This window comes from Chionomys nivalis, chromosome 8 (genome assembly GCF_950005125.1).
Source record: "Chionomys nivalis chromosome 8, mChiNiv1.1, whole genome shotgun sequence".
Classification (NCBI taxonomy): Eukaryota; Metazoa; Chordata; class Mammalia; order Rodentia; family Cricetidae; genus Chionomys; species Chionomys nivalis.
Window position 1 is genome coordinate 41,353,032 of NC_080093.1, and position 16,082 is coordinate 41,369,113.

Sequence of the window (16,082 nt, forward strand, 5' to 3'; positions counted from 1 at the left end):
GTGGCAGGATACGAGATAAACTCAAAAGAATCAGTAGTTCATTTAATGGCAAACAGACTGAGAAAGAAATCAGGGAACAACACCCTTCACAATAACCTCTAATATAAAATATCTTGGGGTAACTATAACCAATCAGAAAATGAAAAGATCTCCTATGTTCATGGACCAGTAGTATTAATGTAATAAAAATGGCTATACTACCAAAAACAATGTACAGAGTCAATAAAATTCTCATAAAAATTGTAAAACAATTCTTTACAGACCTTGAAAAAACAATTCTCAACTTTGTATGGAAAAGCAATGCCGAAGGATAGCTAAAACAATTCTGAACAATAAAAGAGCTCTTGGAGGTCTCACCATCCTGATTTCAAGTTGTACTCCAGAGCTATAGTAATAAGAACTGCATAGTATTGATATAAAAACAGTCATGTTGATCAGTGGAATAAAATTGAAAACCTAGACACAAATTCACATACCTATGGACTATTATTATTTTTTTTTGCAAAAGCCAAAAATACATACTGGAAAAAAAGGAAAGCATCTTCAATAAATAGTGCTGATCAAACTGGATGTCTGCATGTAAAAAAATTCAAATAGACCCATAGACCCATATTTATCACCCTGCACTACACTCAAGTCCAAGTAGATCAAAGACCTTAACATAAAGCCAGACACACTGAACCTGATAGAAAACAAAGTGGGAACAGCCTTGAATACATTGGTATAAGATGTCAACTCTCTGAACAGAACACAGATAGTGCAGGCATTAAGATCAACAATTAATAAATGGGAACTCCTGAAATCTAAAACTTCTTGTAAAGCAAAGGACACTGTCAATAGGACAAAAAGGAAGCCTACAAAATGGGAAAAGGTTTTTACCAACTCCATAGCTAATAGAAGTCTAATATCCAAAATATATAAATAACTCAATAAATTAGATATCAAAAACAAGTAAGCCAATTAAAAATGGGGTAAAAATCTAAACAAAAAATTCTTTTTATATTATTTTAATTTTATTTTTTAAAAAGAAAACAATCTTTTCTTCATTATACATACCCAATCTAAGTTCCCACTCCTTCCCTTCCTCCAATTCCCCCCACTTACCCCCACCCCACCTCACCTCCATCCATTCCTCAGAGAGGGTAAAGCACAGTGCTTTGGGGAAGGCCCAAGGTCCTCCTCATTATATCTAGACTGAGCAAGGTATCTGTCAAAAGAACAGTACAAGCAGTAGGGTTAAATCCTGGTGCAAATTCCAGTGGCCTCTCAGTCTGCCCCAGCCATGCAACTGTCAACCACATTCAGAGGGACTAGTTTCATCTTATGCTTGTCCGGATGGAGTTGGTGAGCTCCTATTAGCTCAAGTAAACTGTTTCAGTGGGTGAACCCATCAAGGTCTTGACCACTTTGCTCATATTCTCATTCCTCCTACTCTTCAATTGAACTTTTGAGAGCTCAGTCCAGTGCTCTGATGCAGGTCTCTGCTTCTGTTTTCATCAGTTGTTAGATGAAGTTTCTATGGTGATTTTTAAGATATTCATCAGTCTGACTACAGGGCAAGGCCAGTTTGGGCACCCTCTCCTCTACTGCGTAAGGCCTTAGCTGCAGTCATCCTTGTGGATTCCAGGAAATTTCTCTAGAGCCAAGTTTTTTCTAACCCCATAATGGCTCCCTCAATCAAGATATCTCTTTCCTTGCTCTCATTTCTGTTCTTCCTCCATATTGACTATCCCGTTCCCTCAAGTTTTCCTCACCCTTTCCCTTCTCCCCTCTTCCCCTTCTATCCTCCCTTCTTCCCCCACCCCAATTTTGTCGGGCAATCTTGTTTATTTCGACTTTCCTACTGAATCTATATATGTTTTTCTTGGGGTTCACCCTGTTACTTAGCTTCTCTAGGATCTTGAACTATAGGCTCAATATCCTTTGTTTATAGCTAGTATCCACTTACGAGTGAATGCATACCATATTCATCTTTTTGGGTCTGTGTTACCTCACTCAGGATAGTGTTATAAGAAGGCCACTTGTTGGTTCTCAGATGCTCGCCCTGAAATAATCACACAGAAACTATATTATTTAAATCACTGCTTTGCCCATTAGCCTTAGCTTCTTATTGGCTAACTCTTACATCTTAATTTAACCCATCTCCATTAATCTGTACATCACCATAAGGCCGTGGCCTACCAGCAAAGTTTCAGCGTGTCTGTCTCCAGTGACAACTCCATGGTTTCTCCCTGACTCTGCCTCCTTTCTCCCAGCATTCAGTTTAGTTTTCCCCACCTAGCTATGCTCTGCCCTATCAGGCCAAGCCAGTTTTCTTTATTAATTAACCAGACATATTTACAGCATACTGAGGGAAATCCCACATCAGGATAGTGTTTCTTAATTCTATCCATTTGCTCTAATGTGTAAGTGTGCCACATTTTTAAAAAATCCATTCTTCATGTTGTTTCCAAGTTCTGGCTATTACAAATAATGCTGCTATGAACATAGTTGGATACATGTCTTTGTAGTATGTTTGAACATCTTTTGGGTATATGCCCGAGAGTGGTATTGCTGGATCCTGAGGCAGGTTGATTCCCAATTTCCTGAGAAACTGCCATACTGATTTCCAAAGTGGTTGTACAAGTTTGCACTCCCACCAGCAATGGAGGAGTCTTCTCCTTACTCTACATCTTCTCCAGCGTAAGCTATCACTGACAATGGGTGCTGGCACCTGGCTTCCAGAGGAGAGGGTTATCTATAGTAGATACTCTTAAGACATTTTCAGCTTCTCTTGAAAGAGAAAGTTGCCATGTGACAGCTCTGGCCAATAAAGTGGAAACGAAACACGGATTCTGCTTCTGCACGTATTCTGTCCTTCTGCCTCTCCTGGGTGCACAGCCCTGCTAGGAGAAAAGGGTAAACGAAGATTCACTCCATGCTGTCTATCAGTGCTTGCCCTCTCCTACGAGAGCTTCTCCAGTCATCTTCAGAGGTGCGTGTCTCTGCAAACTTCTCCAGAACTTAATGAAAACACAAACATGTGTCCAAATGCAAGTTCACATTACTGCATACATTTTTTTTCTAAAAATAGTTTGAGATTGTTGCTGCCTCTCAGCTCTGCCATTATTTAAGCCTGACCCTTGGAGCTGAGAACACAGATTGAATGGTAGAGTACGGGCCTAGTATGTACAGAGCCCTGGATTCATACCCCAGCACCACACCACAATGCCAACACTCAGGAGGCACAGAGGATTAGGGGTTCAAGGTCACTCTCTGCTACTCAGCAAGATTGAGACCAGCCTGAGCTATATGAGACCCTGTCTCAGATATAAATTAGGAGAGATGGAGAAAGGAAGGGAAGGAGGGAAGGAGGGAGGGAGGGAGGGAGGGAGGGAGGGAGGGAGGGAGGGAGATCCTTACCCTGAGGAGTTTTGAGTTTTTGAGTTCCCAGTCTCTAGCTTCTTCTGTCAGTTGAGGAGTCTTGATTTGGTTCAGTTTCTCTGTCAGTTAAAGAACTGAAAAGCAGGAAATCTTGAGCACCATCACTAATAGTGGGTGAAGTCTCTCAGACTCAGCAAACCACACTGGAGTTAACAGGTAAAGGAAGGCTTTTGTTAGGGGCGAGAAAACCTACACAACAAGACAGAGAGAAGACCCTCCCCAAGCACAGGAGAAGTCGAAGCCACCTCTCTCCTCAAGTGCTGGAGTTTTAAAGATGCCCCCAGGGAGTCTTCATCCCCCAATCTGGGGTTTGTTAGTTTGAACACACAGGCTAAACAGGTCCCAATGTGGCTGCCACAGGCAGGAAGACCCTCCTTGGGGAGAAAAGGTGCACCAGGCTAGTGTTTTAAGCTGCTAGACTTTAGTCCTGGGTCAGGAAGGGGCCAACCATCTTAGAATTTCACTATCATATTACTGTGGTCCTCCCTTCTGTCGCCTGTCAGGAAAACTTTCTAGCTCCAAGTCCCTCCATTCTTTGCTGGCTTAGGTGCAACAAATTGAACAGAAGATTAACTACTCCTCTCCCCAACCCATAATGCATTAGTAACTGCTTTGTGTGCAGTAGAAGGACCGCCAACAGTGGGAGATGACTCTACCCGTGAAACACGTATTGAGTACTCTGTTTGCAAAGACTGCACTAACCACATAGTTCGCTCAACTTTTTCAGGAAAGAGCCAGATAGTAAATATTTAAGGTTCCATGTGTCAAGATGGAGATCTGAGTGTGTAATGTATATGCTATGTAACCATTTAGAATGTAAACACTAAGACATTTTACAACCACCCTTACTTCACAACTATGCATAAAAAATAACTCAAAATAAGCCAAAGAGTTGGTTAAAAGGGCTAAAAGATATGAAACTCTTAAAAGAAAACACAGGCATAAGCCTCCATGGCCTTAGATTAGGCAATGCTACTTGAGAACAACACAAACACAGAGAACTTCACCCCCATCAAAGACGCTTTCATGGACCAAGTAAGAAAATGAAAGGGAGTAGACATACTAGCAAAACGTCTCTCATAGGAGTTTAAAGTCCAGGGAAGAATAAACAATCCAATTAAAATTTAAAAATGGAGAAGGACTTGAATAGACTTCTTTAGAAAAAGGAGGAAGGCAGGTTGCCAATAAACACATGAAAAGATATTTAGTATTATCCCTCACTAAGAAAATGCAAATCAAAACCAGAATGAGGTACCATTTCAAATCTAATACAATAAGTAAACAGATACGAGAAAGGAAATGAGAAGTATTTCTGATGGGGAAAAACTGGAGCCGTCATACATGGCTAGCAGGGATGTAAAAGGGTACAAGGGAAAAAGTTCGAGAATTCCTCAGAAAGCTAAGCACTGGCGTGTCACCCAGAAACTACGCTTGTGAATAAAAGCCCGTAAGAATTACAGACGGGCCGGGCGATGGTGGCGCACGCCTTTAATCCCAGCACTCGGGAGGCAGAGGTAGGCGGATCTCTGTGAGTTCGAGACCAGCCTGGTCTACAGAGCTAGTTCCAGGACAGGCACCAAAGCTACAGAGAAACCCTGTCTCGAAAAACCAAAAAAAAAAAAAAAAAAAAAAAAAAGAATTACAGACGGGAATCCTGACAGATGCTTGCACACTGTTCAGTGGCGTTAGTGCTGACAGCCAACCAACAAACAACCTACTCCAAGTGACTCTCATTCAGCCACAGAAGGGAAGTTTTGATGTGGGCCATGTGGTGGCTAGTTTTAGATGCCAACATAAAGGGATTCAGTGAAACTCAGACGGAGGGTAAAGCACTATGTCTGCCATCCAGGCGTACGTCCAGGAGAGTGGTTCTAGATAAGACGAGCATTGCAATCATTAGGGCGGGTGCTCCAATTACTTCTCCCAGGGGGCCAAGAGACATGACGTGGGCAGCTTAGGGGCTAAAAGGTTGACTTTTTTTTGTCATTATAAGAAAGACATGGTTGCTGAATGGTCTTGGTCCCTGATGGCAGAAGACCATAGCATGGCTTATTTATAAATTAGTAGATCAGGAAACAGAGATGAGACCAGAAGATGGCCTAGGCTATAACCCTAAAGGCCCACTGCTGGTAATTTATATCCACCACCTAGGTCCTAAGTCCCCAACATTCCACACCCTCCCAAATCAGCAGTGCAAGCTAAAGATACAGCGTTTAAACACAGGAACCTAAGGTGAATGTTTCATATTCAATCTATCATACTCAGTAACTTTCAATATGAGAGGCTACCAAATCAGCTGAGAACCCCAATAGAGCAGAAGAGCAAAGAAAGGGTTTCTTGTCCACCTCTCCTCTCTGCACAGACAGATACGGGGATAGATATAAAGAGATAGATACATCCATACGTTCATGGATGCAGAGAAAGACAGAGATACAGATCCAGATATTTGGGAGCTCAGGCACTCTTCCACCGCCCTTCACACTGGAACTCTAGCTCTCTAGTCTTGTCCTCCAGGACTTGGACTAGAGACCTGATTCCGTGGAGTAAGCCACACTATTGCCTCCTTGTTCCCTCAGCTTGTTGATGGCAAGTTATGCGACTTCCCAACCTCCATAATTATGTGAGACAATTAATTCTACTAAATCACTTTTTATATATCTACTTATACAGACAGTTATTACTTAACATTGGGGTACCTTTTTTAGGAATGCCATGGGGCAACTTTGCTAATGTCCCAGCATCACAGAGTGTACTTACACAATCCTAGATGGCATAGCACTGCACACCCAGGTGATAGGGAGTAGCCTATGACACCTGGGTCCATGAGGACCAAAGCGACAGAAGATTAAATCAAGCAGAACAGAAAACAAAAAAGATCTGAAGTCATCTTGAGTTAGGTGAAGCTGAAGCTGCCAGTTTATGGGACTCGAAAAGATTCTTGCTAAACTTGAGAACTCAGAGAGAAATTCTGAGGCCAAAAACAAGGACGTGGTTAAGAGGTAGAAGAAGGCTTCGTTTGGCTAAGGAGAGAAAATTATTCTGTAAGAGAGGCTGGAAAGGAAGGGACCAAGACAGAGAAACAGGACACCCAGAGAGCAGAGGTTCCGTGGGCTTTTCAGTACTGAGGTCATTTTTTGATGGGGTCTCCATTTGGCATCTGAGAACACATAACAAACAGTGAGGAGAGTACCCGATGTCTGCCATTCACACTCTCAGACCGAGCTGCTCTCCCCTCGACTCCGTGGCCACTAGCCTCCGAAACTGCCATACTGTGTGTGTCCCTTGCTGTGTCCTTCGTGCATCTGATCAAACCACTGGGAAACACTGCCCCTGAACTCGCCCTGTTTTTAAATCAAAGACTGGAGTATCTGCTGCTGGTCTATAACTAAGTTCTAGAAACTTCCCTCTTTATGTGGCTAGCTCCGTGTACTGCACCCACTTTTTAAAGTTTTCCTTTACTTTACATAGGCCCCGCCCTAACATCAGCTGGCCTGTGACGGGAGTCCAGATGGAGAGCCACAGGCCCTTGGCCCAGCCTCATGCATCTGAGTCCAGTTCTCGCACTCTGAGGGCTCACAATCAGCACAGGCTCCACAACCAGCGTCCTTGGACCCTGCCTCTGAGACACACAGAATAACAGCGTTCTCCACCCTCAGGAGGTGGAGGATAAGCCTACCCAGGAGGTGTGGGTGTTTGAGGTATGGCCTTTCACCACACGACCCTATGGCTACTCTTCTGTCCAGTTTAAGGTAGTTCTGATTTCCTCTCAGTTTCGTTAAACTCTCCTCGGTAGACCCATTCGCGCCTCCCACATCTCACGCTGGAAGTGAGACAGCTCTGCTTTTCTCCCGTTTGACCCAGGAGACCCAGCCAGCAAGCAGTCACTTTCTAAAGCACTTTTGGGTCCTCTGGTTTCCTCTTACTCTCCCCGCACCCAAGGCTGAGGGCAGAATGGGAGTTGGAGCCAGATCTCCAGCCTCCCTTCCGGAGCTCATTTATCCTGTCACGACCTCGCAAGGGGCCACACTCAGGATAGTTAACAGGCTATCGGAGCTAACCTTTCCAGGCCCTAAACGGAGTCAAGGACATCGTCGGGGGTGGAAGATGCTTCTTCATGAGGGAGAAAAATGCCGAGGATCCAGTCCAGAGAAAATGAATGAACAAAGAAAGGCTGTTTTGCTTTGTTTGAATTAATGAAAAGAGAAAACTCATATTTCCACTTCTCATGTCATGTATAGATGTGTATGTGTGTGCACGCATATGCGCATGCACACATATCATGGTGTGTGTGGAGGTCAGAAGACAAGCTCTGCTCTTGGGCCATGCCTTCCATGATTTTTGTTTGCTCATCAGGCTGGCTAGTTGACCAGTTTCCAGGGATTCTCCTTAGTTCAGAAGCTCTTTGATTGCAGGTACATGCTAGCTACCACATCTAGTTTTAACATGGAAATTCAAACTCAAGTCAACCGTTTCCCCCACTGAGCCGTCTCTGCAGCCTGGCACGGTTCCTTTTTAATTGAGCCAATGAGATAATCAAACAGAACCCTTTCGATATCTATTTGCCACTGTTCTAGTAAAAACCAAATTGAGAACAAGCTGTAACAGCAGTCATAGAAACCCACATATTGGGTTGGGCAAGATGGCACACCACGTTATGAGTCCAGCCCTGGGGAGAAAGAGGTTGAGGATCTCTGAGTATGAGGCCAACCGGTCTATATAGCAAGTTCTCAGCCAGCCAAGGCTACATAGTGAGACTCTGTTCAAGAAAAAAAAGCAGTGGGGGGGGGCTACATATTGTTACCATCTCTTCAGCCTCTAACTTGATATATTTAATATCTCAGCCTTTCTGCCCACTAACTGAAATATATATACTGAATTGTTGCAGAGAAACCTATCATGCTAAAATCTGATCCTTAATTCCTAAGAATAGTTCCATGTCAGCATGGCTTCTTGAAAATGCTACCAATATTTAAAAGAAGCCATGTTGATTTTGTGCTGGGATTCCGCGTTGGTGTGCGTTAAATAAAGACCATTTGTAATGTAGATGAACAAGTATAGGAATACAGATCCACTGGTCTTCTGGGGAGTGAAAGTCATTTGAGGATGGATAGTGAAGGGATTCTGAGGGCAGAGTGTTCCAGACCTTCCCTATGGTTTCTTTTCAATTGATCATCTCCTGGCACCAAGCAAAGATTTTAAATTGCTAGTTGTTCTCTGAGGCTGACAATAAATCCAAGCAGGAATATATTTAATATCCATGCAGAATTTTAATGAAAGTGACTTTTGGTTCTCAGCTATTCCCACGAAGCCAAACAGACTTAGTATTCAGATGCTGCTATTTCTTGTTGTGCTATGAAAACCAGAGCAAAAATCAAATAACAGAGGCAAGACAATAAATAAAGAAACTGATGGAATTTCAGAAGGACATGATTCTGTTTCAGAGATGAAACTGAAGTCAAGAGACATGAAATGAATTCTCGAAGGTCAAAGAGATCATGAGGGGGACGTCTGGATGCATTTGAAGACGTGATTGGATGGATGATTGCATTGGATGGGGGAGACTTTACTTTCATGTCATCAGATCAACAAAGACAGAGATATTGATAATGAGAGGAGGAAAATATGTTTAGCTAGCACAGAAACAGAGCAGCACCCAACGAGGAAGGCCTGGTAGCACCTCTGTGATTGATGGTTAATCTCAAGTGACTTCTTGATGAAATCAAGACTCTCCTGGGAGATGGGTTCTCTTGTCGTAATGGATGGGGATTGCCTTGATAGGCTAATAGGGGTGAGATGGGAAGTTCCACCCACTGTGGGTGACACCATTCCCTGGGCTGGGAACCAAGCCCATCTATAAAGGGGAGTGTAAAAGGAGACTGTGCATTGGTTTCCCGGCCGTCCAGACTGAAATAATCACTTAAAACTATATTAATTATAATACTACTTGATTGATGGCTCAGGCATATTAATAGCTAGCTCTTACATCTTAAATTAACGAATTTTTAGTAATCTATGTATCACCATGAGGCTGTGGCCTACCAGTAAGATTCTGGCATCTATTTCCTTCAGTAGTTACGTGGCATCTGCCTGACTCTGCCTTTCCCCCTACTTTCAGTTTAGATTTTCTGCCTAGCTCTATTCTGCCCTGCCATAGGCCAAAAGAGCATCTTTATTAACCACTGGTAATAAAACATATTCATAGCATACAGAGGGGAATCCCACATCAGGGGAGCATGAACTGAGCACACTACTTCCTGACAGTGGATACAATGTGACCAGCTGCCTAAGTTCCTGCTGCTACAACCTCCTAGCTATGATGGACTGGACCCTTGAAATGTGAGCCATGACAAGCCCTTTCTCCCTTAAGACATTTTGTCAGGATAGTTTTTAATATTTTTCTATTTTAACAACAGGAAAAGTAGATAAAATACTCCTCCCACACACACACACTGAGTAGCAAAAAGGATGTAGAAAGCAGATTGAGCTTATGAAAAATCTGGATATCCTGGTTACAGTGCAGACCCATTTTATATATGTGTTTTCAGTGTGTTCCAATTTGTATATTATGTTCAGAGTCACTGCTGTGGACAACTATAGTATAGGTCAAGGAAAGGAAAGGTAGAGGCAGATTATCTCCAAACACTCAAGACTGACACTCTGCTTTCCTCTCTAATGCTCCTTGGAGCGACTCTCAGAAACAAGACATTGTCTCTTGTCTTTTTAATAGTTAAATGACACATTGGACACTGCTGAGTTTGGACCATCCTACCACTGACTGTCTTTATTTTTACTTTAATTAATCATTACTTTCTAACAAATCACCCCTAAATTTAGTGATTCACATGAATGACTAGCCTCTGTAGACATTCTGGGTTCGCTCTCACAGATGCATTTGGCTAGGCTGAAAGACAAAAGTCAGTCTTACTGACATGTCTACAGTGTTGGTAATAGCTGGGTCTTCTCGATCCCTTTCCTTGGGACCTTTCATCTTCAGTAACTAGACTGTCATCCTTGAATGAAAGTCACGTGAACATTCCAAAAGACTGAAAGGGAAGTTGCAAATTTCTTAAGAACAGACCTCAGAAATAACTATAACTTCACTTTGGCTGCATTTTATTGATTTTGGTAGAATACAATACATTTTGTATGCTTCACCACAGGAAATGTGTTTGCCTGAGGGTCTCAGCTGCTACGATTCAAAATGCATTCTTGTGTGTTTGTACAGAGGCCACAGATGAGATAAGGCAAACCTTTACCTTGTTTTAACTCAAATTTCTTCCCTACATTTTTTTTTCTAAGAGGATTCTCGAGTGTCTTTTCAAAACCTTTCTTAGACGTTTCTACTTAATGTCCTCTCTCCCTTTTCACACATGTTGAATTTATATTGTGATCTTGTGGTCTCCCAACTTTCTCTTAGGATTTTTTTTCCACATATTCTCAGCCCCACCCATAAGATCTGTGCACATTTGCTCTGCCTTGACCTCTTAGGACGGTTAAAATAGTGTGATAGTTTGGCATCATTGTCAACTTGACTGGACTTAGGATCTCCTCGGAGGTTGGGTATTTGTCAGGAGGAGTAGCTTAGAGGGAAAGACACATCCTGTGTGTGGGCAGCCCCATCTTATGGGGCTAAGACTCTGGGAACTATAAACGGAGGGAAAGAAAGAAGAACGAAGGGTTTATCTTGATGGGGACAGCAGTCACAGAGCAGGACTGAAGTTCCTGCCATTTTTGAAAATAAGTAGCATCGTTTCCCCCCTCAAAAATGGCTCATTCCCACTCTAAGCCCACGCATTGTGGGTGAGTTGATTTCCACTCCTAATTCTAAGACGGGCGTGTGATCAACTGCTTGCCAATGAGGGATCACTGTTGGGTTATGGATGTATCCTTGTTAAAACTAAAGAAGCAGCGAGGCCTTTACTAGCACTTTAGAGAGAGCGAGAGAGATTGCTTTTCTATTGGACTTACAACAGGGAATTCTGTGATGTAGCTCTCAACATGGGTTCTAGTACTTCAGTTTCTCTTAACTATGTCTCCATTTATATTATTTTTGTATCACTGTATAAGAAGTTGCCATACATTAGTGATTCAAGATAATATATATGTTAGTTCACTGTTTTAGGGTCAGGGAATTGCTGTAGAGATTTTTATTTTTAGAGTCTTGTAGATCTGAAAACCAGTGGTGTCAGGAGACCCGAGTGCTCGTTTGCAGGTTCACCTGGGAAAGAATTGCTCCTGGAATCATTTACGTGCTTGACAAGTTCATTTCCTTCAAGTTATTTGCCTGAAGGTCCAGGCTTTCTGCTGGCCATTGGTTACAGTCTACTCACATTATCTAGGGGTCCACAGTTCTTACCACATATCCCATAATATGTCCATTACAGCTTGCAGGAAGGAAGTTACATAATTGCAGGACTAGTATCCTGCAACCTTTGCCATATGCTAGAGGCAATGGTAAGCTTCACCAGTATTCAAGACAAGGGGATTTTACAAGGCTCACCTATCCCAGAGTCGCAGAGTTTTTGTGTTCTCTCTTCCATGGATGTGGGTGTGTATCTTCACCGTACCACACAGGAGCTCCGTAAATGTCGGGCTCAGGTAGAGTGTTTATTCCTCCCAGTTTTCTTTCCTAAAGTTGTTTAAGCCCTTCAACCTCCTTCACCCTTTCTTTGCTATTCTAATATTTGATATAGGATAAATCTTGTTCCTATCTACAAGAAAAACTCACCGGCATTTGGGTAGGTGGATTAACCCTGCATATTAGTTTGGGAGGGACTGACATCTCTATTATGCTGACGTTTCTGTTCAAATATCACGGTTTATCTATTTACTTCCAGGCCTTATTTCCTTTGTCAGCATCTTCTGGTTTTTAACATAAAACCCTGCACATTTGTAAGATTTACACCTAAGGATTTTTTTTGTTTTTGTTTTTGTTTTTCGAGACAGGGTCTCTCTGTAGCTTTGGTTCCTGTCCCGGAACTAGCTCTTGTAGACCAGGCTGGCCTCGAACTCCCAGGCCTGCCTCTGCCTCCTGAGTGCTGGGATTAAAGGCGTGCGCCACCACCGCCCGGCTAGGATTTTTTTTATACACTGTAAAAAGTGATGGAAACACTACTGTGGCTTTAAGTTTAGCCTCCACTACTAGTAAATTGCTTTAAATATATGTATTTCATACACTGAGGAGTTAATAAGCCTACTTACTAGTTATAAGTGGTTGCCTTCTCTTCTGTTTTACCCCACCTCTCTCTGTGCATCCAAACCCAGGACTTGTGCAAGGTAAGCACGTGCCCAGCCGCTAAGCGATACCTATGGCCTCTGGCTCCCATTCTGTTATTCAGAGTTTTCAACTGTGTTTTTAGTTCAGTTCTTGTGGTTTTAGGTTGTAAAATTTTCACTCTACTTCTTATTTATTCAGTGAGGTTGTCTCTATCTCGAGATTTTTTTTCCTTGCTGTAAGTTATTTTTAGTCGATCATTGGAACATTTTCATGTTTGATCCCTTTACATTGTTGATAGCTAATCTCTTTGTGTTGGCATCTCTCAGTTGTTACTTTTCATTTATTTTGAGATACTCCTGGTTCTTAGCATGATGATTGAGCTTTAGGTGAAATCTGGACATTTTGTAAGTGTGCATGCAGAGCCCAGAGGTCAACCTGTGTCATTGGGAGTTTATCCACCTCGTTTTTGAGACAAAGTCTCCCACCACATTGAGCCTAAGCCTGCAGATTTAGGCTAGCTAGGGCACTGAACTCCAAGGATCTGCCTGTCCCACTTCCACAGTAATGGGATTAGAAACACATGACAATATTCCTGGCTATTTATTTATTTATTTATTTATTTATTTATTACATTGCCATGAGGGTCTCTGGTCCTCCTGCCCAGTACGCTGGGTTATGTGTGTCTTCTGTCACCACAAACTACAGTTCTCTGAAAGGAGGGAACTTTAACTGAGAAAATGTCTCCATAAACTCTGACTTTAAGGCATTTTCTTAATGAGTTTCTGATGGGACAGGGCCTTGCCCATGGTTGGTGGTGCCATCCCTGGGCTGGTGGTCTTGGGATCCTGAGACTAACTAGTTTCTGGGGGAAAAAAAAACTGTTAGCAGGGCTCAGCCCAGGATCAGAAGATCTCATCAGTTCTCTCGTCTCTTCAGACCTTGACTCCAGTGCCGTGGATGGGAGGCACTACCTTGTTTTGCTCTCTGTATTCCACAATAACTCTCCAGGAACCTTCCTGCTTCCTCATCCATGGGTTTTGGGGGGGCCCTGGCCTCAGTGGATCACCCTCTCCTGCCCTGGCCTGGGCAGGCCAGCTAAAGGCTAAGAGCCTTGGCGGGGGCTAAGAGGAGCAGGGCTGTTCTCAGTCTCACTGCCATCCTGGCTCTGTGTTCCAGGGTCTGACAGACTCTGAGATGGCACTGACAGAAATGAGGAATCGTCTTCTTCCTGGTCTGGCCAAAAAAAGAAATCCCTTTTCTATTACCAATTTGTTTCTTCATTTCTTTAAAGATGCTGAGAGGTGGCAAGTTGATAGATGTAAGCTCCCTGGTAACATTATGACCTTCTGTGAGGAAGCGACTCCCAGTGCAGCTGCCTCACACCCCACACACCTGTTCTCAGTGACCGCAATCCCGTCACTGGCCCAACACATGGCTTTTGATCTCTCTCTCTCTCTCTCTCTCTCTCTCTCTCTCTCTCTCTCTCTCTCTCTCTCTCTCTCTCCTCTTCTGATGGATCATATTTATCAAGGTGTGCAACCTCAAAGGACATAGATTAAAATGGCCCATTTCCCCAGAGACTCTCCAATCTGACTTTCCCTCAGGGTAAGACAGCTAACCTGCAGTAGTGTGTCTCACTACCCATATTTGGATCCCTGCAGTTGGGGCTGCGGTAGGGCCACACTACTCCATGGAGAACAGCCACAAGGGAACTGCCCCTGCAGACGCTCCATCTTGAAGCAGCTTCTATACAGTTGCACGTCTCATTACCCAGGGCAGAGACAATGAAACTGCCCCTCTCATTCATGGCTGCTTCTGTCATGACCTTGACCAGGTGCCACATTTTCTGCCGCCACTTTTCCTGACCAAGACCTAAACAAATGTCTCTTCACTCCAGACAAGGACAAGGACAGACTAAGGAAACAATTTCATCTAAGTCTAGCTTGGTGAAGGAATGAGTGTGTTGGGCTGAGAGCAGCATGGGGTAAGAATGACAAGGGTGTAGATGGCCCTAAAACAGCAGCGTGGTAGGAAAGTCCCACCTCAGGGCAATGACCTCCCATACGCAGAGCGCCCTTCCAGCAAGCTTTTCACCCTTTCTGTTCCAGCACCTCCTGGGATTTTGTTTCTTTGGGAAGGATTACATACAGCTGTTGGTGGGGCACAGGAGGTTGTGAGTGACTCTTCTTATGACCTTGTCCCCCCAAATTCAAGGGCTAATAGACCCAATTTTTAAAAAAAGAGCAATACATTCTTTTTTTAAAAAAAAGATTTATTTATGTATTTATTATTTGTTTATTTATTTATTATGTATACGATGTTCTGTCTGTATGTATGCTTGCTTGCCAGAAGAGGGCACCAGATCTCATCACAGATGGCTGTGAGTCACCATGTGGTTGCTGGGAATTGAACTCAGGACCTCTGGAAGAGCAGTCAGTCATCTCTCCAGCCCTGATAGACCCAATTTTAAGAGGATCTCTGTGTCATGCCTGAAGGATAGAGCTCAACATGAGCATCTAACATTGTTTTAGAAAATTCCATTCCCCCAAAATATTGTATATGCATGCATCATATATTTTTTTTGTTGTTTTTTTTTTGTTTGTTTTTCAAGACAGGGTTTCTCTGTAGCTTTGGAGCCTGTCCTGGAACTCCCTTTGTAGACCAGGCTGGCCTCAAACTCACAGAGATCCGCCTGCCTCTGCCTCCCAAGTGCTGGGATTAAAGGCGTGCGCCACCACTGCCCAGCTTGTTTTGTTTTTTGAGATAGGAACTCAATATGTCGACCAAGCTAGCTTTACTTTGCTTTTTGGTTATTACATCTGTTGCTTTAGTCTCAAAGCGGAGGTTGTTCTTTACTGGTATTTGGTCTATTAATATATCCACTAAAGGGTATTGTTCATTCAGTGTCATGATTTCTAACATGTCATTTTGAGTATTGTTAGAATTTCCATCTCCAAGCTTACCTTATCCATCAATAATCATGTTGTCTCCTTTTTTTTTTGTTAAGAGTCCATAACATATCAGTCATTGTCTTTGGGTTTTATTACTATGATGTAACACCATGACCAAAAGCAAGTGTGGAGTGTGGGGGTGTTATTTGGCCACACTTCCACATTGTATGGAAGTCAGGACAAGAACTCAAGCAAGGCAGGAACCTGGAGGCAGGAGTTGATGCAGAGGCCATGGAGGAGTACTGCTTACTGCCATGCCCCACATTGCTTGCCCAGTCTGCTTTCTTAAAGAAGCAGAACAACTAGCCTAGGGATAGCACAACCCACAATGGATCGGCCTTGCCCACAATAATCACTAATTAAGAAAGTGGCGTACACCTTTAATTCCAGCACTTGAGAGGCAGAGGCAGGTGAATCTCTTTAAATTTGAGGCCAGGGTAGTCTAAACCTAGGGCTATTTGGAGAAACCCTGTCTCAAAAAACCAAAAAGA